Raw genomic sequence first — 18,158 nt, 5'->3', positions numbered from 1 at the left:
TGCATCATGTCATGGAAGATGGTGGTCATGTCTCATTGATATGTAGCTCCTACATTCTTTAGCCCAAAGGGCATGACATTCCAACAAAAGGTACCCCATGCACATGTAAAAGCTATTTTTTCCTAATCTCTAGGGTGATTTTGATTTTTTTGTACCTAGAGAAGTCATCCATTAAAGAGTACTTCTCATAACCTGTAGTCATGTCATTATCATGTCTATGTTAGGTAGTGGAAAATCATCCTTAGGGCATGCTTTATTTAATTCTCTAAAATTAGTATATACTTGAATGGAGTTATCATGTTTAGACATAGGTAAAATATTAGAGATTCACTCTGCATAATCAATGGCTCTACTAAAGTTTGCACTTAGGAGTTTTTCTAGTTTTGCGTTGACCAAAAGAGCCACATGTGGGTGCATCTTCCTCAAGTTTTATTTAATAGGCTTGAAAATAGGATAAATAGATATATGGTGCATAATTAGATTAGTATTAAGACTAGGCATATGTGAGTAGGTCCAAGAAAAATTGATTTTCTTTTCTTGAAAGAACTTAGTAAAGTTCTCATTTTCTTCAACTGATACAAACTGAGCTACATGAATTATTTTAGGAGACTCTTCTATACCCAAGTTGATAGGATATGTGGGTTTTATGAGAACTAAAGATCTATCCTAGAAATATATTGGCAAGCTACCAAATACCACATCCGCAGGCACCTCAAGGAAGTTTTCACCTTTACATGCATCTTTATTTTTACTTTTTTTTGGGTTTAGATATTTCCACAAATTGGTTTTCACCATTTGATCACTTATTTTTTCTTTTGAATTTATGATTGAGGTACTTGATATCTATTTCTTTCATATTAACCACAGGTTCGAGAGCATTGAGATTTTGGAAAGATGGTAGTTCAGGCCTTTGACAGACCAATCTATGAGATTAGGATGGATTAATGAGGTACATGGAGGCTTCAATATTGTTGATATGGTAGGATTAATCCCCAGTGACATGAGAAGTTGATTCTATAGTGAAAGTTCCAAAGGAATCTAGATCAAGAATAGGTCTAGAGGGATTAGCGTGATCCACTAAAGTAGTTTGCAAACCAAACTTGTCAGCTCCTAAACTAAAATATTTGAACATATTTAGTTGGGTAGCATAGGCATGGAAGACATCTAATCCTAATTCAAAAGATTCATTTTAAATACTTTCCCATTCATATTCACCAAAATCTATACTCTAGTTACTAGCAATCAAGCAAGAAATGTTCTCTCTTATCCTTCCTCTATTTGGATCTTCATGATCAGACTCATCTAATTGGTTTTGTTGAGAGGTAGAAGCCTCAAAATAATTAAAGGTAACCATAGGTTCTTCTCCCCGAAGGAGAGAAGTAGGAGGCATAGAATCCTCTTCTTGTAGAAGAGTTGTAGAAAAGGATGGTACATCATCCTCTAATTCACTAAACATTAGAGATCCTCTATCAATCTTGGTAATTCATCTTCTAGCCCAAAGCCTAGGCAACCAATATCTCTATTTTTTCAAACATCAGTATGATTAAGGGTTCTATGAGATCTTTTCTGTTACTAGTTAAGGATTCGTGGCCCTGATAGCCCATATTTTTAAGAAATGTGCACCATTTTCCATAATGCTTATGAGAGATAGGAGTAGTGATAGTGATTTCCTCCACATATTACTCTTCCCTATATATCCAATATCTAGTAGCTTGGTCTTCTTTTTCTGCTTCTAGGGGAATTGAGGACTGAATAAAAGAGCCAAAAATAGTTATAACAGAAGCCAAGGGCTTCAATTTTTCAAAAGGATTCCCATAAGATCAAAGAAAAACCATAGAGCAGAAATAGAATCCAAAGCGAACTTACCCACACCTAGGTTCATCATTTTCAATTTTTGTTCACACTCTTTTAGGGATGGTTTAAGCTCATGAGAAGAGAAATTTTGAGCAACAAGAGTGTTAGCAGTAGATAGTGTATTGATAGACATAGAATTGTCTCTAAGAACAACTCTTTAAGTACCATTAAAGGGAATTTTTGTACATTGGTGATACATAGCTGGTACTCATTGCATGTCATGAATCCAAGGTCTTCCAAGGAATAAATTATATGCTAGTGGGATGTCTAGAACTTGGAAGACCACATCTTTTTCAATAGGGCCAACATAGATTGGTAGCACAATAAGACTTTTAGAAGGCCTTTCAACCTCATCATAGGCTTTGATCGTGATCTTTCACCTAGGGTCAATGGAAAATTCAGACATGTCAAGCTATTGAATAATGTTGAAAGAGATAATGTTTAACCATGTGCCATTCTATATCAAGACTCCATGGATGCAAGTATAAAAGATTTGGACTTCTATGTGGAGGGTGAGATTATGCGGATGACTGAGAGATCTATCATCTTCTTTGGAGAATGTGAGGTAATATGGTGAAGAAATGTGATTCACCATAGCTTGGAACTACTTTGCATCAACCTATGGGGATGTTGGATGAGCATAAGGATTTCTCAAGAATATCCTTGTGCAAAGGAGATAGCTCTAACAATTCAAATATGGATATTTGTGTCAAGGTTCAATGTAGATGATTGATAAGGTCATAATTAGACATTGTTGAGGTAGCTTCTTGTTTAGATGATGAGGCATTTTTAGGATCATTTGTAACTTTAAGGACAACTTATGATTTCCCCTTAGTGACACCGTTAAGTGTCTCACCATGCGAGGAGGAAGATTTTGCCACTATAAGAACTACCTTAGCTCAAGTTTTTATATGTTGTTTATCATTTCACATTTTTAGGACAACCTTAGGCCTTTCTTCATCTGTATCATATTCAGGTTCCTTGCAAGAGTTAGGACCCATCATGCAAAGATATTCAACAAGTTCTATCATGTTTATGACATTGTCAATGTTAGTGTATGTATAGTTGATCTTTGTGTCATGGTTTTTCTTGTTAGCTTTGAATGATTCACCTTTTTCATACTTTGGTAATGGTTGTTTAAAGGCTTTGTGATCAAATTTTTGGACTAGGCTATTCGTCACAACCTTGCTAGCATCAATGAGATCTTGGATGACATCTTTGAAATTAAATTTTTTTCAATGTTGTGGCCTTTTCTCCTATGATAATTATAGACATGGTCTTCTATCCACTAAGTAGGTCTAATGGGTGGGTCATAGGGCTCGAATTTGTCTAGAAGCATAACCAATTTTTTTGCAAGGTCTTCAAGACCACTTCATAAGGTTTGACCAAAGGTGTGTAAACATGTCTTTCCTTAGCAATTTTTTTATTTGTATCAGATGTTTGAGACTTTGAAGTCTCTTTTTATTTTGCACCATAAATAGCACTAAAAAGGTTAAAGGTCAACTCCTTGGTCTTAGGATCATCCACTACTCCATCATTGACAATGTATTTGTTTTTATTCCAAGGTGTGTTCTTGTCTTTTCCATTTTCATTGTCATTTTTGTTCTTATTCATGACAATGCCACCTTTTCTAATAGCAACATCCTCAATACAGTATGTGTTTTCAATCATGGCATTTTCTAAGGTCAAAATAGAGTTTTGGTGCAAGTGTATTGACAAAGATGTCAATCTTCCCAATCTTAGGAACTTGTCAAGGGTATCTATAATATAAAGATCTCCATCATTGGAGATACATTGCAAAGGGTTCTCCTTGTTTTTTCTTGATGTTGCACAAATCCAACATAGTAACAGGATGTTGAATGTGGTACAAATACTTTTGGATGAAATGTTGTCCAAGTTCATCAAACATTTTAAGAGAAGGCATTGGTTTTGTAAACCATTTCATGGCTTGTCCTCTGAAACTCCTAGGAAACAACCTCATGAGGTAAGTGTATTCATGCATAAAGTTCATACTAATAGCATAGAAGTGCCTCACATCATGAGGGTCACCATTTCCATCATATTTGAGAACCTCTACATCCTTAGGAAATTGAAGTATGTAAAAACTCCTATCAAAAGGAAGAGTACATATCGACTCAACAAAGGAGGTTTTGGGTTGTTCTTTGGAGACTTGTAGTTGTGCATGTTTTAGATTACAGTAAAAGCAGGTTTTGAAGGGACCCCCAAACCCTTTAACAAAAAATAGAAAGATAAAGCAAGACAGCCCAACTAGGAAAAAACTTGCAACAAACTAAAGAACAGTATCAAAATCAGGTTTTACAGGGACTTGAAACCACTAGAAAAGTCCAAAAACAAACTAATCCAGGTTTTATAGGGACCTGGAACCACAAACAGTCTAAACTATAAAAAACCAGAAACCAAGACCAGAGTCCCCAACCAGGGACCAATACCAGACAGGCACCAAACTAGAGAACCCACCCCAGTGCTACTATTGCAGCTCTAGGATCAATTTAGCTGCTTCCTTACCAATTGCAATAGTCTCTTGAATGGAAACAACATCCATAGTAGTAGTAGCTTTCATAGCACTCTTCCTCAAGCTCTGCCTTGTTCTTTTTCTCGGACCCTTAGTCAAAATGATATCTTCATTCACCCTTTTGTCCAGGCTAGCAGTGGCTGCCCAAATACTCGAGGTGACCTATTCCATCTTAGTGCTACTCTCCTTGATTAACATTGTGAGGTTCTGCTCATAGTTGTTAATTTTGTTAGGGATGTCTCCCATCTGTCCTTCCATATCTTCATAAGTTGTGCAAGTTGATTTCTAAGTTCTTGCATTTCTTCTCTCAAAATTTCAGCCTCGGTGGTTTCTTGTTTTTTTATTATGCTTTTCATGTCAAATTCTTGAGGGAATTTCCATCTCTTTGTTGTCATGTATCAGAAGTATTGGTCTTTATTTTGTTCCAAGGATTTGAGCATTAGCCTTTGGGTGACCTCTCCTTGTTGAAATATCATCAAGTATTCACTAGTGATTTCATCATTGGTTTCACTCTCATGGTGTGAATGGGAATTTCTTAGTGGTGACAGACATGCTCCTACATTCATTGAAGGAGTCATAGGAGACCTATTGTTTCCATCATTACCACTGATAGGGACACTAGTACATTTGCACCCATTTTTCTACCAAATTTTTTGACCAAAGCTATGAATCCTCTTTATTTTTTGTTTCCATTCCTACATTGGTCACAAAAAAATTATTTTTCCCCCTTTGGTCAAGATTTCAACCAACATCAAATTGCCCAAAGTGGTCATAACAAAAATTTGACTAACCCAATTTGGATATAGTTGATGCAAAAGACTAGAAATGCATAATATTTCCATGTACATTTTCTAAACTTTAGTGAGTGTAGATATTGGATAGCATTTCCTTTTCACGGGATATGTTTTTCCCATGAAGAATTTTTCTTGCAGGTGGTCATGAATCATGCAAGTATTCCTCTACTTATTTCCCTATGTCAACCTAGTCTAGTGTGGAACCATTCTTTCAATACCAGCTATGACTGACAGGTGAGAGTGAATAGCATTTGGGTGGTTGGCCATAGCCTACCTCGAAGGAATAGTCAGGTGTTGAAGAGAGCATAAATTAATGAGAAGGATTGGTTCATAGTTGATTTTAGGATTTGGGTGTTTGCAAATTGAGTATTATAGGGTTTACTAAGCGATATTGAAAAGTGGGTCCTTTGTCTTAAAGGAGAAATTTTGTGTTTTCAGGGCACGCAACTCTTACTAACCTAATTAAGCATTCATTATCCATCAAAGATCATTATTCAACATAAAACAAGTGAGGCTTTGACATGGGCTTTCTGGATAAGGTATGCATGGTTGGAAGACAAGGAGCTCTTTTTATACTTTCTAATTTATGATTTCCTTCAGTCATCTTTAAAGGTCAAATTCTACAAGAACAACAATATCCATGTCCAAAGTAACATGCTTTTATATTGTACATCAAGAGCATTGCATATCACATAAAAATGTATCCTAGTCTTTGTAGTCTAGTTAGCTCATAGCTCATAGTTTGTAGTGAGTTTGTAGTGTTTATTGGGTTTAATATATTCTTTGCACTGTCATTAATCTTTGGAAAAGACCAAAAAAAGATATAAGACCATGACTGTCCCCCTTATTAGGTTAGTGTTTCCTTTAAGGTTTTTTCTCATGATACCTTCATATATCATATTCTTAACTATCACATGTCAACTAGGCATGTCAAATATCTCCATTTTATTGTATAATGCTTTGACCTTTAATTGGATCACTCTTTATGGTTTGTAATATGTTCTTCATGGTGATTATCTAGAGGTTCTACAATCTCTACTATTACTAGGATTTTCGTCACATGCTTTTTGCCCAAGTCTTGATATTTTCACCCTAAATTTTTCTAAGAAGATTTTTCTCAACTTCATTATATAACAAACCTAACTTGTAGGTACTAAAAAAAACTCTTTCTTATATTAACATTTAGTCATATACTATGCACTCTCAATGGCACCACTACTTGTAAGTCTTCCACATCCCCTAAAGTTGATCTACCACTATCAAAAATCTTCTTTTCAACAAGATTTTTACCTTGTCAAAGCTCATACAAACCTTAGTAGGTTTTTATCTACCTATTGAATGATCTCCTTCACTAACACTCAATCATAGTGCTTGCCACTATTGTGCATTGATGCATTATATTACAAAAGTCTATCACTTATTTTTCTATATTGTTTCATCATATTAAAGCATAATGACTACTCCTTATAGATTTCATGCACTAGTATTGATTAGATGGTCACCATTATAATCAGTTGATAATCTTTTCCACCTTTATGATTGTTTGGTGCTATAGGTCAAGCTTGTGTTGAGATGACTGTCATGTAATGATCCTCTTTGCCTCTAATTATTTGGCCTGTAGGTGATCCTCATTTTGAGATATGACTATCATAAACATTGTTTTTGTGTTGCCCTCCAAATTGTTTCTCATCTAGCATTCACAAATTAGTGTTTTGGTATGTTGTTCACTTGATCCATCTTGTTCTCAAGAAAAGTTATTTCTCAGTTGTGACCTTGACTAAAAAAAAATGATGGGGCTCTTAAATTTTGTTGATAACTTTGAATCTCTATTCCTTTCACCTCCATCACTCCTCACTTGCATGGTGCTTTCTGTTTGTATTGTGCTCTAGCAGTCCTTCATGACTTCATGTTGACTATTCCCTTATAGTGGTTTTACCTTTGATAATCTTCCCAATGAACCACTTTAAGACTGCATATGGTTATTAAAAAAAACTCTACCATCTTTTCTGGTCATTCATGTCTACCACTTTAAATAACTACCTTGATGCTTCATTGACCATTGTCCTTTACATGCTACTACATCGTTGATTTGGATTAAAGTTGATTTATACTATTAATATACCTTCAACACTATCATAATAGTGTAGTTATCATTTGTTCATCATTTTTATTTATACATCCCTTCTACAACCTTTGCATGCTCACCATACTAGTCTTCAATAGTATTAGGAGGACCTCATAGATTTATCACATCATTGCAATTCCCTTTGAGCTCATGGAAAGATTTGAGACCTTAGTTTTCTTAGTGCATATTTTTCTATTAAATAGTAGACCTCTTTATTTTTTCATGTCCTCATAATGGTGTCCTCCATGATTGCTCTAATGGATACCTCTACTTTTTTGTGCATATCCTAGTCTGCTGCTCTTAATTTCAATAGCAATGTCTTTCTTTTAGGATTACTAATTAATGTTCCATCATTTTAAAGCACTATATTTGATGGTAAAAATAAAACATAATATGTAACTATCCTCATTCAAACAGTCTCATAGCCTTTAATTGTTTCATATTTTCTCTTCTAAGGTCTTCAAGATCTATTTCTACTTACTATGCATTAACATCTTTTAGACACTCATTCCATGATTTATGACTTTAAAACCTATACCACATTTAGTTTGATAAGAATTTTGCCTCTTAACTTTATAGTATTATACTTGATAATCAAACCATCCAAAACTTTTCATCAATACAATAATGGCATATTTTCTTTCCAAGAAGCATTGTCACCAAAACATTACCACATTTGCAAAGAAGGGGGGATCTACTAGAGTCTCTAGTTTGAGAAGATTGGGCATTTGCAGATGCCTAAGAAGATCTACTAGAGTCTCCAGGTTGAGAATGTTAGGCATTTTCCAAGGCACTAAGGTCTAGGTTGGGAAAAATAGAGATACAACAATGAGGAAATTTTATGCTAAGGCACATCCATCAATCAATACATTCAACATGGAAGTTGTGTGTACAAGGTATCCCATAGACCTATAATACACAACCAGGTGTTAAATATATGAACCAAGTTTCCCTTAACAAAGTGTAACATAATTATTTATAACAATCTTAAACTGCATACCTCATTTCCTACACGAAACTCCTCAAGGAAGATGGGGCACTCACTACAGTCTATAGGCATTGCCTTCATGTGAAATTTGTGAAGCTCCTAAATAAGTGCTTCAACTACTTCTCTCTGCATTTTACTCATTTTTAGTAAAAACAAAAAGAAAGAAATACTTGTTTAAATAAAAGAAGCTAATCAATGTATAAAAGAAAAAAATAGTCATTAGGGTTATCTGACCACTAGTCTACTACATCATAGTCTTTGAAAGAATACTTGAAATGATATATAACTATGAATTTCAAGTCCGTGCATTAATTGAATTAAAATTACATGTATACCCCTAACCTATCTTTGAGTACTATAACAATAACTCCTTCAAACAAATGGAACTGAAGGAAACAATAAATTTTGCAAGTTCCAATTATAATCAATGGACTACAAAAAATTGCTAACAATAAATAGTCTTATTGTTGTTTATATTGAGACATTTTAACAAAGTACATATTAGTGTAGCCTGATCCCTTGTGGTGTTGGGAAAATTTCTAGTGGTTTAGTTATAATATAACAATAATTTAAGAAGTTATAAGTAGAAGAAAATTTGGAGTGACATCTGATAAAAAACTTGTTAAGCTTGTCATCATGAATTTGATGAACAAAACAAATTGCTTCTACCCATTGAATATACTTGGTATACCAATTATTTACATTCTATCAGAAAAAAACAATATTTACTTGCAGAAAATGAGTACTCTTTTTAAATAAGTGATATTAAGTGACCTGGTTTGGATAATCATTATGTGCATTTGTGCTCTAGCAAGTCCAAGAACATAATGAACACCTTCAGGTCCAAAAAGTAATCTCCTATGGAAGTTCATTGATAATATAGCAAAAATCTCCATAATGAGTAGATTAGTAGATCTAACACATAGCCTTCCAAGCTAACAATAAGGTTCCATTGCTGACACCATCATCCTTAGGTAGGCATGTTCCCACTGATGCAATTTTAAACAAACCACTACATTTGATGGCAAAAATAAGAGATAATATGTGACTATCCTCATTGTGACAGTCTTGCAACCTTTAATTGTTTTGTATTTTACCTTCTAAGGTCTTCAAGATCTATATCTACTCATTGTGCATTAAGGTCTTTTAGACACTCATTCCATGATTTATGACTTTAAAACCTATTTCACATTTAGTTTGATAACAATGTTGTTTCTTAACTTTATAGTATTATATTTGACAATGAAACCATCCAAAACTTTTCATCAATACAATAGTGACATATTTTCTTTCCAAGAAGAATTGTCACCTAAACATTACCACATTAGCAAAGAAAGGGGGATCCATCTGCATGAAACACATTAGTGTAGACAAAGTCTAGTTGGGGTCAATAACATTATGATTGGGTGTGAATAAAGAATAGTTCAAAGATACTTAGTGAAGGTTATCCATCTAAGCACAATACCATGAAGAACAACTTTGTTTCACCAAAAGAAAATGCTACCATGGACTTCAAGAAAACAAATAAGGCAAACTCACTATCTAGTCCCTGTTGAGGATAGAAATGATATAGAAAACATACTAAGTGTATGAGTTCTTGATACCCTACATGTTATCTGGTGTTTAGCAACTCCATGAAATAGCCTAAGTTTTGACAATCTTCATATAGGTTGAAGTTGTATTTGCATGGTCTTGTATTGTTGGAGAATGATAACCTCTAAAAAATTATTTTCAACTCCATCCATTCAAAAGAAAATGCATTTCCATGTTCAAAGATCCCTAAAATAAAAGGAAAAAAAGTCTTATCCTATATGTGTCTTCCTATTTGGGTTTGAGTTTCCTTCCAATACAGTCTTCCATTAACTGTGCACAAGTACCGGCTACCATGATATTATAGACATAGAGCTTTAGCAGATAATGAAAACCCTAACTCTGTGTATTATATCACTAAGGTTAAGTTCTTCATTTATTAAACTCCCTTGAAGAAACCTACAACATGCCCTTGGCAAGACTTGAGAGAACACTAAGGTTACAAAACTTCCTTTTTGACTCTAAACTATTAAAAAGTATGGGAATGTGGAAATGACCACATCAACATATTCAAATGGCAAGTGATGCAATAAGATAGGGTGCTAGTATTCAAAGACATAATAAGAGTTTGTAATTTCAAATGTTTAGGTACTCTAGCCTATCAACAACCTCTAATGTTGAATTGTCAAGGCTTTCACAATACCACACAATGGTGGATTTGGTTTCATAGACTCACAACTAATACTCTATTATAATTCCATACCCCCACTTCACAAAATCTCCTCCAACTAAACGTAAAAGCTCAATACTCTACCTATTAGTCCTACTGCATACTTAGATATAAATAATTCTACCATTTCAAGACAATTAACAATGTAATGATGCTTCCTCATGCCCTATTTGGTGTACTACAACACATCATAGACTTCCTTATGTTTGTTTTGGACTAACACAATTAACCTTGACTGGTGCCCTATTTTTATGCATAAGGTTGACCTATTAACAAAGGAACTACATGAAAAAATGCACTTAGCACTTCCCATTATTGAACAATGTTTTCTTATACCATCAAATGATCAATTCCAAAAGGAATTAGTCCCAAGAGTTCTGCAACTCTCGATCCCCAATTCTTGACTCCAAACCCAATTTTGCTAGGGCTTCCTCAATGTACACTCTCCACCCAGTCCTACATCCAACTGGTGATCGATTCATCTTCACTTTACTCTATTAAAATGTTCCCACACATAAAATCCACTCCTTGGGCAGCTCATTCACTGCCACACACAACATTCAATTATATTTTCACATTGTTCCTTAACTGTGATCACTTCTATCAAATACGAATCTGCATATGCATAGTTAGAGTTTTATGATACATATTACGTAACATCATTCCATGAATATTAGGCCTCTACATTCATGGAATGACCTTCATTCTCCCTAAATTATTACAACAACAAAAAGTTTCAATAAAGAGAAACTAATTGAATTATAACTGGTGCGACAATAACTTACTATAATATGAAATTCAATAGTAAAACATAGCAAATGATGAAGTGGCTCAGTCAAAATATATGGAGATCCAATCAAATTGAAATTCAAAATGGATTTGATTTGTAGAAAATAAAAATATTTTTCATTTGTTGTTTCTTGTTCACCAATACATAACCCAATCCATAAGAGGACATTACACAATAAAAGTAGTCCTTTGAGGACATTACAATATGATTGAATAATTACCCTATTTTAGTATCATTATAGGTCCTAAACCCTTCCAATTGGTTTGAAAACCATGTTTATGCATTCCATCCTTCTGGTTTGTTTTGAGGGTCTTTGGGGACTTTATAATCTTCAAATTTGGCTTGGTTGTGTGTGGTGCTCTTGCACCAGCAAGGTAGTTGGAAACTTTAGAAATTGCTAAAATAGATTAACCACCAAGTAGTGTTCTTGCTCCTATAAACATTCTTTTAGGTTCTCAAGTATGGGTGCAAGATTTTAAAGTGGCATGGATTGATGGAGAAGTCATGGAGATTAAAGGTTAGTAGGTTAAAGTTTAGAGAGTTGATGGAAAGTTGGTAAGTAAATAGTTTTATTTTGAATGACAATCTCTTTAGATTTCTTTTTGAATTTATTTTGACTACTTACAATTGGTTTAACAAAATCCTACCAGTGGCAATAGGTTTGTCAGAAAACCAATGGCTTATGTCTAGGAATATTATTTCCAACATTTCTTTGTGGATTGTTTATGCTTGCTTTTTGGTCAATGGTTAAGAAGATTATTTTTCAAAGAAGCAATGTTGCACATATTTCTTTTTTAGGACTACTTTCATTTCCTCCTAGCAATATAATCATGCTTTATGCATACTAATCTTGTTCTCCACATTTATGGTGACCACATGAGACATCAACACAACTCTTTTGGCATCAATAAATCCACTTTTTTTAAGGCTTTGTTTGATATCTTGAAACTCAACTAAGCCAAGCAATCTACTCTAGTTGTATGCTTACTCCTTTCACCAAATATCCTACACTCCCTTCACTCCCAAAACTACTTTTTCCAGAGTTGCTAGGTACTAGCCATCAAAAGTTTCTTTAAGGAAATAACTGAGATTGAGTAAAGAGAAATGGGTACAGTATAGTTTCTTTAAGGCAATGAATGAGATTGAGTGAAGAGAAATGAGATCAACATCCTTAGAATCAAGCATCCTCAGTGTAGTTAATTTTGCAAAGCAAAGAATGGTTAGAGTTAACCTCATCATCACCTGTTACTTACAGATGATTTGCATGGAATTGTGCTAATTTAATTCATACATATAAAAGAAAGTCTAAATGATTTCATACACTGTACATTTATGTCCAGCTAGTTCTTTGGATTTTATATCTCTTGACTATGGGAAATCTTAGATAGCACCAAAGATTTTTTACAAGAATCTACATTGAAATAGCTTTTATCAGTTGCTGAAAGTGACTTGAAAATATTACTATTCGAAAGCACACCTTGATTGAATTTTTGTGTTGAATCAGCTTCATGGTTCTTATTGAAAAGAGTGAATGTAATATAATGTGGAAATCATAGCCAAGCTAAATGAGCATGTTGACTGACTGCTGGTCCATAGTTTGAAGGATGAAGATTAAAAGATGGCTATACATTGATGATTGAGTTATTATCATATTAAGGTTTTAGATGTGTTGATTTTTGGTTTTTAGTCCATGTTGTCTTACCCAATAATTAATGTACCAATTTCTTGTATGTTGTTGGCCTTAAAAATATTGTTATAGGGCATGAACACGTATCATCACCATGATTGTGGCTATTGCCATGTCAATTGAAAAGGATTTTGGTGCATATTTCTAGGTGATGGAATGTAGATAATGTATGCACCCTAAAATGGTTGCCTAGACTATGGGCCCCCATTAATCAATTTATCAAATTTCTTGAATCAATGGATTGCAATATTTTATTAAATCAATTCAAATCAATTTTCTTGATCAAATTCAATTATTTTATTTCTAAGGTTGATCATTTTATCCTAAGTCTTATTTAATTAAAATAAAATCTCTCTTTTAATTAAATAAAATAAGTCCCCATTTAATTAAAAGAAAACCTCTCTTTTAATTAAATAATTCATCCACATTTAATTAATTAAGAGAAAAACCCCTCTTTTAATTTAATTAAATATCTCCTATTTAATTAAAAGAACTTGCTCCCTTTTAATTAAATGAAAATCCTACTTAAATATCTCTTTTTGATGAAAAAGGAAATAAAATAAATTCTTTTATTTAATTTCTCTACACTTAAATGCACATATTTCTAAGTGGGACTTATCTTTCCACTTTCTTCTCAACCACTCCTCTTTTCTCATTGGTGGATCCTTATTTCACATGGATCATTATTTCTCCATCCTTGATTAAATCTTTTTCCTCTCAATCTAGATCATCCAATCTTCTTTATAAGGGAGAGCCCTCTCCTCATTTTGAGACACCCATTATAATGCTATTGTTATGTTGTAGGTTTGGAGAGTGATTTTTGAAGAAGGAGTTTTGAATATTAAAGCTTTTGTGGAGAACTTCTATCTACTTGTCTCATTCTCTCTTGCATGCATGGCTTCCATCATCATGATCCATACTTTGATTTTCATGTTAGCTTAGATCTTGCATGGATAGATTAGATCTTGCTTTCATAGATTAGATCTGCATTGTTATTTCTTTTAATAGATTAGATTTCATTTCTTGCATTGTTTTGCATTGTTATCATTTAGACTAGTTTTTTTCATTTCCATTTGCATGCATATTAGATCATTGAATCTCTTGTTTTGTGGTGTACTTGCATGGGCACAAACTAGGTCAGACTGAGGGCCTCCATTACAAACCCCTGCACTCCATGAATAGGGAGCTATGAGTGGCCATTCGAGACCTCATTTTTGAGAAATCTTAAATAGAATGACTCATAGAAGTGTGCCCACATTTTAGGCATACAAATAATATCATGAACATGGCCATCATCACATTCTACTCACAATGACCTAAATGTATCTATGCAAATTTTTTCCATGCATATAAAAGCAAATCTATTCAATTTCATATAGTGCATAGTTATGTCCAGCTAGTTAATTGAATTTGCTATCTCATAACTACGGCCAATTTAAGGTAGCACCAATGCTTTATGACAAGAATCTCTATTGAATTAGCTTTAAAAAGTTTCCAATTCAAAATATCACTAATTGGAAGCATTTCCTGATTGATTATTTTTTTTCAAGTCAGCTTCATGGTTCTCATTACAAAGAGTGAACCTACTATATTGTTGATAGAGAACCCAAGAGCATGAGTATTATCCAAGTGTGTGTTATAAAATGATCACTAAAAAAGAATTATTTGAGTTTGTGTTAGAAAATGACTCTTCTATGCAATCATCATTCATATGTACAACATTATATGCATAAAATTAATGGCTAAACTAGAAAAATGGACAAAAAGCTTGACATATCAAATAGCTTTGGTTACATATAGTATAACTAAAATTGGTCTGCTAGATATGGTGGAGCCTTTGGTGCTAGGTTGCCACTATGGGCCTATCAAGAGTAGTCAAATGGCATAGGATTGTTTATCTATAGGTGCCAAACTTTGGGCCACAACTAGTTTATGACATTACTTATCAGGTTGAATAATGATGACATGAAATTAGTGTACTCATTCTATCATGGAACACAAACTTTTGTATAATTTTGTCAAATACTAAGTTGTTGTTTCATATGACAAAGCTGAACATGTAACTTAGATACTATAGAAATTCAATCCAAGTCTTAATTAGTTGAGTTGACCTTGGAAATCATTATGATATATATATACCATCTAACTAAATAATTTTGATTATTTCTATGGTATTTTTAGCTCTGTATTTGGTAATCACTTTGATGAACAATTTTAACTTGTTGACATTCAGCTTATTGATGAATTAGGATTTATGAGTACTAAGTCCTTGGATCTTCTTGTAACAAACTTGTACAAACAAAAATGACTAAGGAATTGCTTTAGTTTGAAAAGAAACACATATGTAAACCAATTAGAAAAACCAATTAGAAAATTCATCTATGGATTACAAGTATATGCTTTGTAACAGACACCTCTATTTTTCTTTTTGAAAATAACTTCCAACAGAAAGTAAGATGCAATGCAGAATCCTTCCTACTTTCTAATCACCCATATCACAGAATGAGCAATGTGAAAGCATGTTGTTTTTTGGAATATCATTAATTGAAATGTAGTGTAGAAAGAAATGCATCAAGCAACAAGCTATCCAATACCACTTATCCAATTGGGCATGTTGATGCAAGTTTTATGATCACTTCAACATGTAGGATGCATCTCTTAGTATTCTATGATAAGACACCCAACATTGAATCCTCTCTTGAAGAAGGAAGCTTAGATGCTAAATATGAGACAATGTGAATCAACTAAGACAAGCCCAAGGTTCCTTCTAATTGTGTACTTTATTTAGTTCTATAATGTGATATGTTAGGCATAAAAAATGGACTTACTCTATTCATTCAATGGACATCAACTTTGAAAATGTGAATGATTTGGAAATGATGTCTCTTCAATTACTTCTAATAAAAAAAATTGCAAATAGATAAAAGGTTGATACATCTAATCTAACTCTAACAATGCAAGAGATCATTGTTGATGAGGTTAACTCTAACCAATCCTTGCTTTGCAAAATCAACTACACTGAGGGTGCTTGCTTCTAATGATGTTGACCTCATTTCTTGAGTACAGGCCTATATTAAAGCTGTTAAAGGAATGTTGATAGATGATGTCAATTCTAACAAAGAAATCAATTTACATGGGGCTAAATTTATTATATGCTAGACCAAAAAAACTTAGAACCTTAATGTTTTGACTCATTGTAAGATTGGAAGGTGTGACAAAACTTCAATAATATGTTTGACGTATCCATTTCTTTGTGAACTTTGCATGATTCTAACATAACTTAGTGATGTGTTTGGCTAGTTTGGCCACTGCTGGATGTGGTACTGCTCTTAGTGTGATTCATGCACTTCATTCTGAGGGACTATTAGAGACTCCTTTTTGCATAGAGTCGAGACCATTTAACTAGGTACTATGGATGGTTCTTTGTTAATTTCTATGACCAAACTCTATATTTTAGTCTATAAGAATTCACTTCATGTCAAAAATCTTCAACAAAATTATTCGGTGGTGTTTGTATCTAGATTCTAATAATTAATGTAACTTGAAAAATTATCATAAACAATTTAGACTCAAAAAGTTATCACAGATTATTTCAATTTATAAAGTCATCTACTTTAGTATATATAGTGATTTCCACCTACCAACTGATTGTTCATTTGATGTCAAGAGATTGTTCTAGTTATTATTTGAACAAGGGTCATCTCTAAACATAGAGAGTGTATTGATGGGTAACAATTTCATAGGCTTGCTGATTATTGAAGAGATTAGGTGGAAATTTTCATAATATTTTATTTTAGCTAGTCCTGCTTGTGCTACTATTTTAGGTTTTTGAAAGAAACATATGTTTTTTATTAATATTTTTCCGAAGAAAATTCCATGTTGTATCCCTCAAAGTTGATGAATCATGAAAAGTGTTGAACATTTTGATCCAACTCTACATTTTATTGAAATTCCATATCTGAAAAAATTTATCACTTATGATTTCAATATCAAGATTTATATTGACTTGAAGATTTTTTGCATTTCTTTCAGGGATCAAGTCTCACTGGATATGAATTGGTCCATGATCACATACCTGTAATCCTCATAGCAGATTTTGTAGTAGTGACATTGCAAAAGTTAGGTCATGTAAATGCTCTAGTTGTAGGAGCAGATAGGATTGTAGCAAATGGTATGTAGAATTACTATTAATATCTTGCAATTTCTTTTCTATGATATTTTAAATTGATGTTCATCAAAATAAATCTCATTAGATGATTGGCAAATAGAATTTTACCAACAACATTTATTCTTGTATGTTAAGGTTTGATAAGTTGGTATTATATTTTCATAGGTGACACAAAAAATAAAATAGGGACATATAATTTGGCACTCTCAGCTTTCCACCATCATATCCCATTTTATGTAGCTACTCATTTGACCTCAATGGATCTCTCAATTTCCTCTAGTGAGTATATAATAATTGAAGAGAGGTCACCAAAAGAACTAACTCGTGCTATTGGTGGCCAAGGTCAACAAGTAGCTCCATCTGGGATTTCTATTTGGAACCCTACTTTTGATATTACCCCTATAAATCTTATCTCAGCCATTATAACTGAAAAGGTGCATTGTCATATCTACTCTTTTGTGAATAAACTGTCATTTCGAAAAAAATACCATTTGATCTCAAACTTGGTTTTCTTCATTTCATACATTATACAAGTGCAATCATGATATATATTTTGGCGTATAATATTTAAAATGTGTTGTGTAAAATAGGGCATCATTACAAAGAAGGATCCAACTTTTGTGTTTGATGTAAAGGAGTTCATAGAGAGCATTTCTTAAGTAGAAGACAAAGGATACATTGGACAAGTGCAACTATGATTTCCATCACAATTTAAAGAAACTAAAGTACTCTTTAGTCATTAAATTCTAAAAAAGAGAAAAATGATTGCACAAGTAAACTTCAAAAGTAGTTGTTCCACAGTGAAATTCAAAAGAAGTTGTTCCAATGCTGAAGTTCTTATGGGATAAAATGCATAATTTTCATATAGTGGTGTTTAGTTTAGGATACTTTTCTTCTTCAACTTATGTATTGTATTGTACTATACTTTGAAAACTAATTGTCATGAATATGAAATTCCT

The 18,158-nt window shown here is 33.2% G+C and overlaps 1 pseudogene; it reads left to right on the top strand.

The window, feature by feature from the left end:
- Positions 1-17,858, top strand: part of LOC149548206 (methylthioribose-1-phosphate isomerase-like) — a 43,424-nt pseudogene extending 25,566 nt beyond the window's left edge.
- The last annotated feature ends 300 nt before the right edge of the window (positions 17,859-18,158 follow it).

This window comes from Cupressus sempervirens, chromosome 7, assembly GCF_028749045.1.
Source record: "Cupressus sempervirens isolate cs-2001-9-10 chromosome 7, ASM2874904v1, whole genome shotgun sequence".
NCBI classification, from domain to species: Eukaryota; Viridiplantae; Streptophyta; class Pinopsida; order Cupressales; family Cupressaceae; genus Cupressus; species Cupressus sempervirens.
This window is presented reverse-complemented; position numbering and strand designations above follow the sequence as displayed.